The 14,281-nt window shown below is 34.6% G+C and overlaps 1 long non-coding RNA gene across 4 annotated transcripts; it reads right to left on the bottom strand.

Annotated features, from left to right (window-relative positions):
- Positions 1 to 372: 372 nt before the first annotated feature.
- Positions 373 to 2,897, bottom strand: LOC123899106. Of its 4 annotated transcripts, none has more exons than XR_006805509.1 (5): positions 2,252 to 2,897; positions 1,835 to 2,033; positions 1,453 to 1,647; positions 1,231 to 1,344; positions 373 to 851 (listed from the first exon to the last, which is right to left on the bottom strand). It is a non-coding gene; the product is annotated as an uncharacterized LOC123899106 (long non-coding RNA). The 4 variants fall into 4 exon arrangements; XR_006805511.1 differs by having other exon boundaries at positions 1,231 to 1,360; positions 1,918 to 2,033; positions 2,252 to 2,890; XR_006805508.1 differs by having other exon boundaries at positions 1,918 to 2,033; positions 2,252 to 2,877.
- Between the last annotated feature and the right edge of the window lie 11,384 nt (positions 2,898 to 14,281).

Genomic DNA, 14,281 nt, shown 5'->3' with positions numbered 1-14,281 from the left:
TTGTAAGTACACACTTTCCACGTCGGGTCTTTTTATACCCGTCGTGGTATCCTAATTTCTTCTGTAATTATTATTTAAAATTATGGGGATTCCACGTCGGTTTTTACAAATAACCGTAGTGGTATGTATGAGATTCCACTACGGTAATTTACACATATCCGTAGTGGTATGTATGGTTTCCAGTTTTTTTTTTTTTTAAGAATTGGGGATTCCACTACGAGTATTTACAAATACCCGTAGTGGTATGTATGAGATTCCACGTCGGTTATAATGAATACCAGTAGTGGTATGTATGGTTTTTTTTTTTCGTTTTTTGCTTCCTTTACCATTTTTAGGCATCACAAACCATAATATAATGAATCACATAATTTCTTTTGAGAAAGAACAATCACATGTAACTACTTCATATATGATTCTTTTATAAATTTCATTACATTACTTATCGTAACAAGATACATACATATAAATATTAGAAAGTCTAAGGTCTCTTAAGAAAATTCTTGAACCATTAATTGTGCTGAGAGCTTGTGAGCTACTAACCATCCAATCATGAAGTCAATTGATCGCTACGCAGCAGGTCTCGCTTCATATGTTTACAACCGAACATGTACCTTGTGATAGCGCAGACATTCACAGCTAGCAACTCGAGATCTCAGCCCGCATCACCAATAAACCACGGAACAACAAAGAGCATGATACAAAAATACCAATCAGCCCTTCTATGCAAGTAATTCTGCTGCTGCTATACTATTACATGAAGGGGCTGGCATTAGTCAGTATCCATGATAATCAAGACACTCTAAACATAGCTTACTTCCATCCTTAATGTCAATATATTGTGTCCCTTGTGGCTGCATATAAAGAGAGACATCTTTCATTACATTCTTTTCACTTTGTACCATACAAACATCATATTCTTTTAATAAAAAAAATCAAACGGCATTACAAAATTCTAAACTTTGCTTACACCATTGTATTCTAGATTCTAGATACCCTTGACAGTCTTAGAAAAAGTTAAATTTTGAGCTCAAAGTAGCAACATGTCCAGCCTTATGTTATTTTATTTATGTTTGCACCAAGTAACATAACAAATTATACACTACCACATAAATCTCCTAAGTATTTTTACCCAAGACCCTAAAGTTAATCAATAAGTAATCACACACACTAATTTATATTTTATACAAATTGGAATTCTAATTAAAGTAAAATGTGAATTTGAATATATACCTTATGCAAGAAACTTTCACCGACAGTCCTAAACTTTTGAGAGATCCTTTCCGAAACAAAAAGTCCATGTTTATAACCTCTAACACTACTACAAGAAAAAGAAGCTCCTAGTTCCTAAAATCACAATTCACTTTTAAAAAACCATGAGACACGAACATAAAACTAACAAAATGTTTATTTGTTCTAAAGAATCAACTATAAGTCAATTAAATCGATCTTTACCTCGTTGATATGTGGAATGGCAGACTGTTCAATGAAAGCGGATAGCTGTACCAACACCAACACAAGACCAAGAAAAGCTTTGTCACCTTGATATCCCTCTATCAAACTCTGATTTGGAATAACAACAAAATGAACTATCAACTCTCTTGATTAATTTAGGATCTTTACTTTGTCGTCAAGAATTTTGCAGACATCCTGAAATGATTAATGGATACAAAGGGAGATTAAAACTAAATAAAACTACATAAATCATAAATAGTAGAATTTATATAAAAAAAAAATTAAAACTAGAATAGATACACAATGACAGCTACCACCAAAAACTTAATGAGAATTGAATGAAAATCTTATAACCAGTAGGATACCACGGTAATGGAAATACCTCAACTGATTAGAAAAGCTCTACATATTCTTAATGTTGAAGAAGACCCATGAATGAATATAGGAATATAAAGCAAAGCATACCATAAGGTTCACAGTACATGTTCTTCAATCATGGAACCAAATAAAGATCCAATTACCCAACACAGTGTTCATATTGTTCCATGGCCAATCCTCGCTTTGCTTAATTTCCTCAGCATCTGCATATTACATGAAATAATCAAAATCAAAGACAAGAATTCAGATTACAATCAACCAAAATATGAGTTGTTTAATAAAAACCCTAAAAATGGCATAAACAATCCAAATCATAATCGAAGACTCTAAACATATCACAATCAAAGGAAAAAAAGAACAAATGCTTAATAGAACAGAACCAAGAACTGAACATAACACGAAGCTTCAAAACTCAGCATACCAGCACGAAACTTCGTTCAATCGCAAACATAACAAACCCAAAATTTCATTCAACCGCAATTTACATAAACCCTAAAAAGGAAACAAGAATTTCGGCGGTGGTTCTGGTTACGTCGCCGTTAGAAAGAAACAAGAATTTCCAATCGTGGATTCAATTGATGCAGATCTCTCTCATCTCGAAGAACAAGATGTGCTTCGTCGATGGTTATTTAATTTCCGATCCTCAAGAAGAACGAAGAATGAAGAACATATCGAAGAAGAAGAACACGATTTGGGGTTTCAACAAGAAGAAGAACACGATTTAGGGTTATTGTGTTTGCTGCGCGTATATGTATGGTACGTCTAGGGTTTGGAGAATGAAAACGAATCAAAACGAATGAAAACGAAGAGATTGGAGAATGATTGAAGATATTGGGAATGATTGGATTCAATGAAGATGGCGATTTGGGATTTTTAGGGATTTTTAGGGATTCAATGAAATTGGGATTTTTAGGGACGATTTAGCCATGGCTTCGCGTAAGGGATGAATGAAGAGGAATGAACAAATTAATTAATTAATAAACATTCCACTACCGGTGAAAATCAAATCGGTAGTGAAATACAATTAAAACAAATTTTAACGTAATTACAACATTGCCACCGCGTCTACTTTTCACTACTGATTTAAGAAAATCAGTAGTGAAATCCCTTATCTATGAACTTTTCACTACTGGTATTCAAATATCAGTAGTGGAATCCTTTGGTCAAATGGTTTTAACTACTGGTATTCACATACCAGTAGTGGAATCTCTTATCCAAAAGTCATTTTTCTACTAGTGTTACTCTATTGTGAATGTAACATGCTGTATTCATGGCTTCAGCCCAGAACTTGTAAGGGACATTTTTGGCATGCAACATTACTCTAGCAGATTCCTGTAAGGTTCTATTCTTTCTTTCAACCACACCATTTTGTTGAGGTGTAATTGGTGAAGAAAATTCATGAATTATTCCTTCAGCAGCACAAAAATCAGCAAATTTAGAGTTTTCAAACTCCTTACCATGGTCACTTCTGATTCTTACAATACCACAGTCTTTCTCCTTTTGAAGTTGTACACAAAGATTTTTGAATTCTTCAAAAGTCTCAGATTTTTCCCTAATGAAATTTACCCAAGTATATCTAGAGAAGTCATCAACAATAACAAGAACATATTTCTTACCTCCAAGACTCTCAACTTGTATGGGCCCCATCAGATCCATATGTAGTAACTCAAGAACTCTAGAGGTGGACAAGTGTTGCAACTTTTGGTGCGACACTTTGGTTTGCTTCCCAATCTGACATTCACCACAGATATTGCCTTCCTGTATCTGTAAGCTTGGTAGTCCTCTGACAGCTTCTTCTGATATGACTCTCTTCATGCTCTTCAGGTTAAGGTGTCCTAATTTTTGATGCCACAGCTTAACCTCTTCATATTTAGTTAAGAGACATGTAGATACATTAGCTTCTTCAAGAGGGATCCACAAGTAGCAGTTGTCTTTTGATCTAACACCCCTCATAAGGATGTCTCCTTCATTATTGCTGACCAGACATTCATTTTTTGTAAAGTTGACTTTCATGCCTTGATCACATAGTTGGCTTATACTTATTAGATTGGCAGTTAGTCCTTTTACAAGGAGAACATTTTCAAGTTTTGGTAGACCATGGTCAATCAGTCTTCCAATACCTTTGATTTCCCCCTTTGCTCCATCTCCAAATGTCACAAAACTTGTGGCATAGGATTTTACCTCTTTCAAATATTTTTCAACACCAGTCATGTGTCTGGAACAACCACTATCAAAGTACCAGTCTTCTTTTGATGAGGCTCTGAGTGACGTATGGGCAATCAGACTTTTCCCACTGCTCTCAGCTGTATACTCCTTGGTATTGATTGTATCATCTTTTTGCTTCCATTCCATCCTTGTTTTAGTAATGGATGGATCAGACTCTTGTGGAATTTCACTTGGATACCCATACAATTTGTAGCAGTAAGGCCTTATGTGCCCCTTTCTTCCACAGTGATGACATCTCCATGAGTGGTATCTGCTTCTTGGTCTAGGTATAAACCTAGGTCTCTGCCATCTTTGCTGATGTGGTGCCACATGTGGCAACACTTGTCTCTGCTGTCTAGGAGACAGGTGTGACGACATTCTGTCATGCATTTTTGGAGACGGTTGTTTACTTATCTCAGGCATATATTTCCCTTCTTTGTTGTAATCCATAATCCTATTAACATTTTTGTATTCATACCCAATGCCTGTTTTGGATCTACTAGGAGTAGGCAAAGTTTCCAGGATTTCATCTAGATCACTTCCTTTGAATAGCCTAAGAACATGCTTCTTTAAATTCTCAAGATGAGAGTTTAATTCAGTTACCTCTTCATTCAGATGGGCTATCTCAGTCAGTTGTTTGATCTTGTCAGCTTCTAAGTTGATGATAGTTGCCTTCTATTCTTCAATGATCTTTAAACTATCTTCCCATTTAGTACTAAATTCAGAGATTCTTGACAGATTAGCAGCTCTCTCAATTTGCAACTTGGTGATTGCTTCTTTTTGCTCTTCAGAGATTCTGCAGACTTCTGCACTCTTTAGACACAGCTTTTTATATGATTCAGCAAGTTCATCAAAGGTTAGTTCTTCTTCACATGATTCAGTGTCAGATGTGCAAACACTTGTCAATACATGTATAGCTTTTGCAGTATCGGCTTCTCCTTCAGAATATTCATCTGACCAAGTTACAGTTAACCCCTTCTTTTGTTTCTTCAGAAATGTTCCACATTCACTTCTAATGTGACCAAACCCCTCACATTCATGGCATTTAACACCTTTATTTGGAGCTGATTTCTCATCTGTTACAGGTTTTCTGAAATTCCTGTAAGTGTTGCGACCAATGTCAGCTGCACCTGTCTTAGAGCGTTTGTCCATTCTCTTTAGCACCTTATTAAATTGTTTTCCCAAAAGAACCATTGCATCAGAGATGCTTTGTTCAGACTCTGTGTCACTCAGTTGATCTTCTTCCTCAGCATTTGAAACAAAAGCAATACTTTTGTTTTTCTTATCCATCTTTTCATTTGTAGCTACCTCATAGGTTTGTAGTGAACCAACCAGTTCATCTAGCTTCATATCTGTGATATCCTTTGCTTCTTCTATAGCTGTGACTTTCATGTCAAACTTCTTAGGTAGAGACCTGAGCATTTTTCTTACCAGCTTTTCTTCAGGTATCTTTTCACCCAAGGCATCAAATTGATTGTCAAAATCAAGTATGGTCATGTGAAAATCCTGAATGGTATCATCATCATTCATTCTAAGATTCTCAAACTTAGTTGTTAGGAGTTGTAGCTTAGACAGCTTCACTTTAGAGGTACCTTCATGAACAGTCTCAAGGATTGTCCAAGCTTCCTTAGCACAGACACATTTTTTGATGAGTCTGAATATGTGCTTGTCAACACCATTATATAGTGCATATAATGCTTTTGAGTTTGCAAGAGCAAGCTCATCCTCTTCTTTGGACCATTCTTCAGCAGATTTCAACTCAAGAGTTGGTTTACCATCTTTGTCCATCTTCACAGGTGGAGTCCATCCTCTCAGAATTGCCTTCCATGTATTGCTATCAATTTGTTTTAGGAAGGCCATCATGCGGGACTTCCAATAGTCATAGTTTGAAGCGCCAACCAAAAGAGGTGGTCTGGTAACAAAACCTCCTTCTTTGTCCATCCTTGCCAGAAACGATTTCCCTGGAGCTCACCCTAAAATTCAGAACAGGGTGCCTGCTCTGATACCAATTGAAATTCCTGGCACACAGTGGACAGGTGTTGCTCAAGGTGTAGCAACACTTGTCTGTTGTAGACAGATGTTGTTACTGGTGCGCCAACACTTGTCTATAAACAGAGCAAATAACATAAAACAATACAAACAGTAAAGTAAATAACACACGAGAGTTGTTAACCCAGTTCAGCCTAAAGCCTACTCTGGGGGATACCAATCCAGGAATGAAGTCCACTATCAGCAGTATTACTTCGAAGCTAAACTCACCCGTTTACAACTTCTCACTTAATCACTACCCAATGACCCTTCTACCTAGGAACTCCTAGATATGAGACCCCGTCCCAATTCCCACCTTAGCAACACAGACAGCGCTGCTATTCAATTCCACAATCACAACAGGTGGAGACACACTCCTAAGAAACTAGGATTCACTCTTGCTTAAAAGCTTGCGAGTAAACCACACAACACAATAGAACAATCTCCGTACTTCAAAGCTTAGGAGAAGTTCACACTTACAACTCAATAAACTCAGGTCCTAAGCTTGCATCAATGAGACACAAGAAAGGCTCACAATTAACACTCTAAAATCCCTAAAACACACGCTTTGTAAGAACACGATTTTAGATGCTTGAAACCATATGCTTGCCTTCGTATTTATAGCAGTAGAATGACTTGGGCTTCAAGACAAAATTAGGGCTTCTAGAATTGCGGCAGCAGTGATATATTTTTTAAAACAATAGTTATATTTTTGAACCGCAAAAATATATTTTCCAAAAATATAATTCTTTTGGAAAATAAAACTAGGGTTTGGCTGCCTCATGAAACACATTAAACACGTGCGCCTTCCTCTGTAAGAAACCTGAAACAATTCTTCAAACAGATCTTCAAAAGATTGAGTAGAAAATAATAACATCCAGCTGGCACGCGCAGATACAGAGTCAGGTGTTGTTCCAAAGTGTCCCAACATTTGTCACAACACTTGGGGTCAGCACATTCGTCTCAACACTTGGCTAAAATATGTTTTTGCAAAATGTAGCCAATATACAAAAACCCAACAATATGAACCAGTAATTTCTTCGGTAGTCATGGCAGAAAGAAACGTCTTAAAATTGTTGTTTTCGGATTTAAAAAACCGTTTAAAAATAAATTTTTACAGCCACCGAAAAGATTACTGGTTGAGTCGCGGACTAGGTCGCTCTCTTTAAGACGTTTCGTGGCACTGCCCAAAATTGTGCAAGCAAACTATCAACCACGCCGTCCCCAGGATAAAACAGCCAAGTTACAACTGTATACCGATATGATACTGCACGGTAGAAATCGGTTAAAGAATACACCTTCTTGAATGGTACTACAATACCACTCGAATTGATGCTACAACATCAATCTATGATTCATCGGTGATTCAGTGGTACTACAATACCACTCAAATTGATGCTACGACATCAATCTATGAATCAACGGTACTACGATACCACATGTGATACTACAATACCACATGTATTGATGATACTACAATATCAATCAATATAATGACACTAAGGTCATTCCAATATGGTACTAAGACCAATTTTAAATCAAAGGGATTATGATACTAAGACCATTCTTTATTTGAAGAAACTAGTGATACTTGATCACTTTTAAACCAAATAAGGTTTCTCTTTATTAAGAAAATTTCAACTTATAAAATATACAAAAAAAATTTATCTTATGTTCTCTTTGAACAAAATCAATTGATGAATCACAATAGAAGTTTTATAAAAAATTATAAGTCTAACAAACAGTAGAACAAGTTCAATATAGACATATCAAACTTAAAATCTCCAAAGAAAATTCATATTCATAATCAAAACATAATTTGGAATCAAATAACTTTTTAAATCAATTTTACCGAAAAACAACTTCCTAAATCATCTTTCGAAAAATAACTTTCTGATCACCTTAAGTGACCTTTCTCAAGAAAAAGAATTCTTAACATGTTTAGTATAAAATTCTAAACCATGACAATTTCATCGAATTCAAATGAACAAATTTTATCTATAATATTTCCATCAGCAAATAGTTTTATATCTATATCATGTTCATACTAATATCAAATTCTATGATGAGTTTCAATGATATAGCATCACTACATAATAAAGACAAATAAGAGATATTACCTAACCTCAAAATTGAGCCTACAACAGAATTACAGTATGGCTAGTAAATGAAGACCAAGATAAAAGACAAACAAGGTCTTCGCCGTATTTCGTAGCCACCATGATTGTTTAGTAAAAAACCAAAAGAACTAAAACTCACATGTTCATAGGCTTACTAAATTAATTCAATCAAGAATCACATTGACAAAATTCATTCTAAAGTATTTGCGCTGCTAGGTAATCAGTTTTGGTTTCTGATCTTCCATACAATAATATGAGCTACTCTAATTCTTTTCCTTTGGCTACCACCATTCAATTTTTCGGTTAGAGTTTTTAAGCACCATTATAACCTTAAATAATGAATAATAAATAAATAAATAAATAAAGTTTGTAACCGATATCAAAATTAATTTATTTATTTCCTCAAACTACACACTAGTATGCTACAACACACTAGTTGCTCTAGTACCCGATATGGGACAATTTTATTTTCAATTCACACCAATGTGAACTTTTTCCAACACCAACTTCACCTTTCATTAACTTAATATCATAGTATAATTGTTAGTAACTAATATAATATTGTTGGGTAGGCATGGGTTGCAGCGTTGCCGTTATTTTTTTTAAAATATTGTCCTAAGCAGAAATAATGGTTAATGTTGTATTACATAATTTAATTTCATTTTATAATATTTTTGTTAAGATAATTCAAAAAAAAATATTGTTAGAGTAAATTATAATAGGTCAAATATTGTATAATAAGGAATTAATCTCATTAAAAAAGTACTCGTTAGTGCAAGATTGTAGTCTCGTATGTATGTATATATTATTACTTATGATAATGTGTTTGAAAACTATTTTTCAATCATTTTGGTACGGAGGTAATAGTAATATGGACTCATACTACATGGTTTAGACTTGCACTTATGAATTTTTTAATTAATTCCTCTTTATAAAATATTAACATTTTGCAAGAGAGATTTTTATAATGTACTAAATATTACCGCAGAAAAAATATAAAAAAAGTCTTAAGACAACATCTTAATCTTATCTTAATCTTATCTTAATCTTAATCTTAATCTTATCTTAATAATATACAAACTCAAACCCATGTTTGGGCAAATTTGCTTATTTGTCCACCTCTAACCACATCCTTGCCAAATCATCATTTTATAATATTATTGTTTTGCCATATTAAGCTTTGTTGCCACATAAGTTGCATGACATGGAAGAAATTTCAAACATTTAAATTTCCCTCTCATTTTGGCTGAGTTGGGTCTTGAAATAGCAATAAGACAAAGATGTTTTCTCTCCCCACCCCCCGTGTTTCTTTTATACTCCCTGAATTTCCAATTTTACCCTTGCAAAAAACTTCGGTTTATAGAAACCGAAGTTTTTTTTGCCTTGAAAACCGAAATTTACTTTGAATTTGTACTAGAAAAAATTCGGTTTCTGCGAACCGAAATTTTTTGCAAGGGCAAAATCGGAATATTGGGGGGTATAAAAGAATCACGGGGGGTGGGGAGAGAAAACATCTAAGACAAAATTATTGTAATGGTGGCCCAGTTCAGATCAGATCCATTTGCAAGAAGGCCCAGTTCAATACAAACAAAATAAATTAATTACCTTTCTCTCATATCAGACCAGCTGTACTTCATTTGGGCAACAAATTTCTCTCTCTAGCGATGCGAACAGAAACAAAACCTCAACCCGTGAAAATGCTTCGCACAACAAACAAAACCCAAAATCCCTCCTCTGCACATATCAGACAATGAAAGCAACATCACCTTCATCCTCCAATCTCCTTCAGCTGTACTTCATTGGCTAGATATTTGTTACCCCTGTAAATGTCCCAATAAATTCAGATTCAAGTTGCTTATGCAGTTTTGGCTACGTAAGAAATTCTTATAATAATAACTATAATATGTTTCAAGTACCAGTTTTAATCCTTTTTAATTACTATTCTTTTTAATTGAGGGTATGAGGCTAATTAAGGTATCAATATGATATCATTGAACCTTTACTTTACATTTACCATGACATCTTTATGGTTCTTCAAGTTTTGAATTAACATTGATTCTTCAAGTAGAAATGTGATGAACATATTCAACTACACACATTGCAATACCTTCAAACAATTAACGTATGGATAGTGTAGAATAGAGTTCATGGTTTTGGAAAATTTTTGTAAGTGAGTATTCAGAGAGCATTAATTTTTGGAAGCACAATACACTATTGTTGAAGTTAGGAAGATGGTACCTTTAAAGCTAAATTTTGGCCTTACATTTTCAAGCGTCTAACTGAATTTGAATTTACATATTGGATCTTTGTATTTCTTTTTTCAGGTACTGCATAAGCAATGCTTCATATTGTCATTATTGCAATGCTCTGAGTGAAGAAGAATCATAACAATTCAAATTCTGTTAGTGGATCATCTAGAAGCAAGAGTGGATGATTGAACTCTTTAGATTATACCATTTCATTGTTCTCAATTAGTTGGTTTATAGGGGCTATAGCTTTTAAAATATTAACACTTATATGATATTGATGAATAAAATTTATATGGTATCTCTGAAAATACACACGAGAGGCTGTATAAGTTTATGTAGAGTTTGACATTAATATATTCTATTCGCTATTTTCCCGTGCAAAGAATGCATATTTTTTTGAATTGTGTAATATTAAATCAAATTTTACGGATAATTAAATCATACCAGTCCATCAAGTTGTTTATTGAAAACCAGATTTTTTACCTATAACATTTTGACATGATTTGTTTTCATAATATATAATTATCCATTTAATTTGATCACAAATTTATATAAAATTTGAAAATTAAAAATTATGTACAAAATTACTAAAATTTGGTGCTTCTTGTGCGTTAACACAGGTACTCAGACTAGCTAAAAATACCTACACCAAAAAAGAATGTTATTTTTTTTATCAATAAAAAAAAAAGAATGTTATTAAAAGTCGGTACTTCCAAGTTCAACTATCAATGTTGTTTTTCCGGATGTATGATTATGCATTATATTTTGGTTTTACATAGAAATAATGCATATCTTTTTGAATTGTGTAATATTAAGGCAAATTTCACGGATACTAAAATCTTAATTGCCCGACGAGTTCTATATTGAATATATATTTATTTACTATAACATTTTGACAATACGTATATTTACCGTACGAAATTACTACAAGACGGTGTTTCCCGTGCGTTAGCACGGGCACTGGAACTAGTTCAGAACACATCAAAGGCATTATGAATAGTTAGTCATGCCTTTTGAATTAACCAATGCACCTGCAACATTTCAAAGTTTAATGAACCACATATTTCAACATGCTTCAAGAAAATATGTCCTTTTTTATTTTTTTATTTTTATGATATATGGATATATAGTAGACATGGCAAGACCACTTGAAACATTTAGATGCTGTCCTAAAAGTGTTACAGGAGAATACTTTGTTTGTCAAAGTGTTCTTTTGGGGTTCTAGATAGAGTATTTTGGCCATATGGTTATAGGCCAAGGTGTGTCTATGGACAAGGACGGTTCAAGCTGTGTTGGATTGGCCTACACCAAAGAATGTGAAACAATTGAGGAGATTTCTTTGTCTTACTAGCTATTACAGAAGATTTATTAAATTTTCAACAACTTAAGTCTACGGTGACAACTGCTCCGGTACTTGCATTGCCAAATTTTCATCAGCCATTTATACTAAGAATGGTTACATAAGTTCTTGGGGTATGGTTTTGCTATTGAGTACAAGCTTGAGAAAGAGAACATAGCAGCTGATGCACTACCAAAAAAAAACTATCTAGCAGGGTTTCTTTAGCCATTTAGCGGGGGTTTTTATTCTCGACGGAATTTTTGCGGAGTTCTGAAAACTGCTGCACGATTACCATAGTATGTATATATGCACGGGTTTTGAGGGACCGCTAGTATCATGTTAAAATCCCCGCAAAAATTGCGGCACTTTATTAGGGGAGGTTCAAAACCCCAGCAAAAGTGAATAAAAATATAGAAAAAAAAAAGAATCAAAATACTGAAACTTTCATTAAAATATAGTAATAATCTATCTTTTAAAAGAATATTGTTCCCATCATAACTCTGGTTTTTGGAGAATATTGTTCCCAAATAGTTAAATAACTCAAACTTTAATAGCAACCTCTAATGTCTCTGTCGCACTACACAACCCTCCTTCATCAACCATCGCTTCTTCCGATCCTTCCAGGTTCAGACTTTAATAGCAACCTCACTCTAGTAACGCATAAACATCAATTATCTGTCCTTTTCTGTTTCGAATCTCCATGATTTGGGTTTTTTTCATTATAACCTAATTGTATTAAATTGTTTGATCTACTAGACTATAGGTAATATATTTGTGTTATGAAATAATTCTTATATGCTTAATATTTGAATGCCGGAGAACTTGTCGCAATGCCTTCATATATGCTTATTATACAATAATTTTGGAAATTTGCTGAACTTAAACTTTAGTGTTTCATGCCACTTTTATGCAGTATTAAATTACAAGTTTGTTGATTGTTGGTTCTTCATTTGGTACTAAAAACTTGCTAGTAAATGAACCATTTGTAGAACATTGGCATTTAACTGTGATTTGATAACGATTTAGTTGATTGAGGCTTGGAAGTGGGTGGGTATCGCAAGCTTTATAGTTATCTAATAATAAGTCGCTGAGAAACAAATGGTACACGCCTTCCTCTTGTGGAGAAGGAACCCGCCGTTCATGACTACCACGCAACCACGGGTCCTTCATTATATTGATTTTATCACCACTACCTATACTCCACCTACATCCAAGCATCAAAATTTTACGAGCTTTCCAAATACTACGCCAAGCAAAGCTCGGATTATAACCCAAAGAGGCTTCAAATAAAGAAGATTGTGGGAAATACCTTGCTTTAATTACTTTGGCAACCGAGTCCGAATTTTAAACAATGTTCCAGGCTTGTTTTGCCACCATAGCCAAGTTAAAAGCTTCGAAATTACGAAAGCCTAAACCTCCCTTAGTCTTAGGGCAGGCAAGTTTCTCCCAAGCCAGCCAATGTATGCCTCTCCCGTTATTACCTCCTCCGCCCCACCAAAATGCATTTAACATTTTTCAATATCACCAATAAAAGATGAGGGAAGTATTAACATACTCATGACATATGAAGGAATAGCCTGAAGTACCGATTTGATCATTACCTCTTTATCGGCTGTTGACAACGCTCGCCCTCGCCAAAAATTTATTCGCTTCCATATACGGTCTTTGATATAAGAAAAAGTTTTTTTTTGTTGCTCCTGACTATCATAGATGGTAAACCAAGATAAGTACCTGTACATAGAACACGTCGAACTCCAAGGATACCAGACAAGTCTTCTTTATCAGCATGAGACATATTACGACTAATAAACACTTCCGACTTAGATAAATTTATTTTTTGTCCAGAGGCTTGTTCATAAGTATGTAAAATCATCAGGAGTTGATTCACTAGCCCTGCAAAACAAGAAGCAATCATCGGCAAAAAGAAGGTGTGACACATCAGGGGCACCTCTATAAACTCGCACCCAATGTATGTCACCTCTACCAACGACCTGATGGATAAGAGATGTCAGCCCTTCTGTCACCAAAATAAACAAATATGGAGATAAAGGATCCTCCTGACGAAGCCGACGTCCCGGTGTAATAGGACCGACTCTATCAAAATTCATAAGCACTGAATAATTAATTGAGCTCATACACATCATCATCCGATCAACCCATTGGCCACAAAAACCCATGCTAGATAAAACACCACGGAGAAAACCCCAATCAACTTTGTCATAAGCCTTGCTAATATCAATTTTCAAGGCGAACTCTCCTCTTCGGCCCTTGGTCTTTCTCTTTAAAGCATGAATAACTTCTATGGCAATAAGAGCATTATCAAGAATCGATCTTCCCTCCACAAAAGCTGACTGTTCCTGTGAGACGCACTTATCAAGACACCTCTTCAACCTATTAACCAGCACTTTAGAGATCATCTTATATAAAACATTACAAATTAGTGTTAAAAATATGTGAGAATACTATAATAATTTTATTCCTCAGCTCAAGGCTGATATTTATAATAAAAG

This window comes from Trifolium pratense, linkage group LG7 (assembly GCF_020283565.1).
Source record: "Trifolium pratense cultivar HEN17-A07 linkage group LG7, ARS_RC_1.1, whole genome shotgun sequence".
In the NCBI taxonomy this organism is placed as follows: domain Eukaryota; kingdom Viridiplantae; phylum Streptophyta; class Magnoliopsida; order Fabales; family Fabaceae; genus Trifolium; species Trifolium pratense.
The sequence above is the reverse complement of the archived record's forward strand: the minus strand, read 5'-3'. Positions and strand labels throughout refer to the sequence as shown.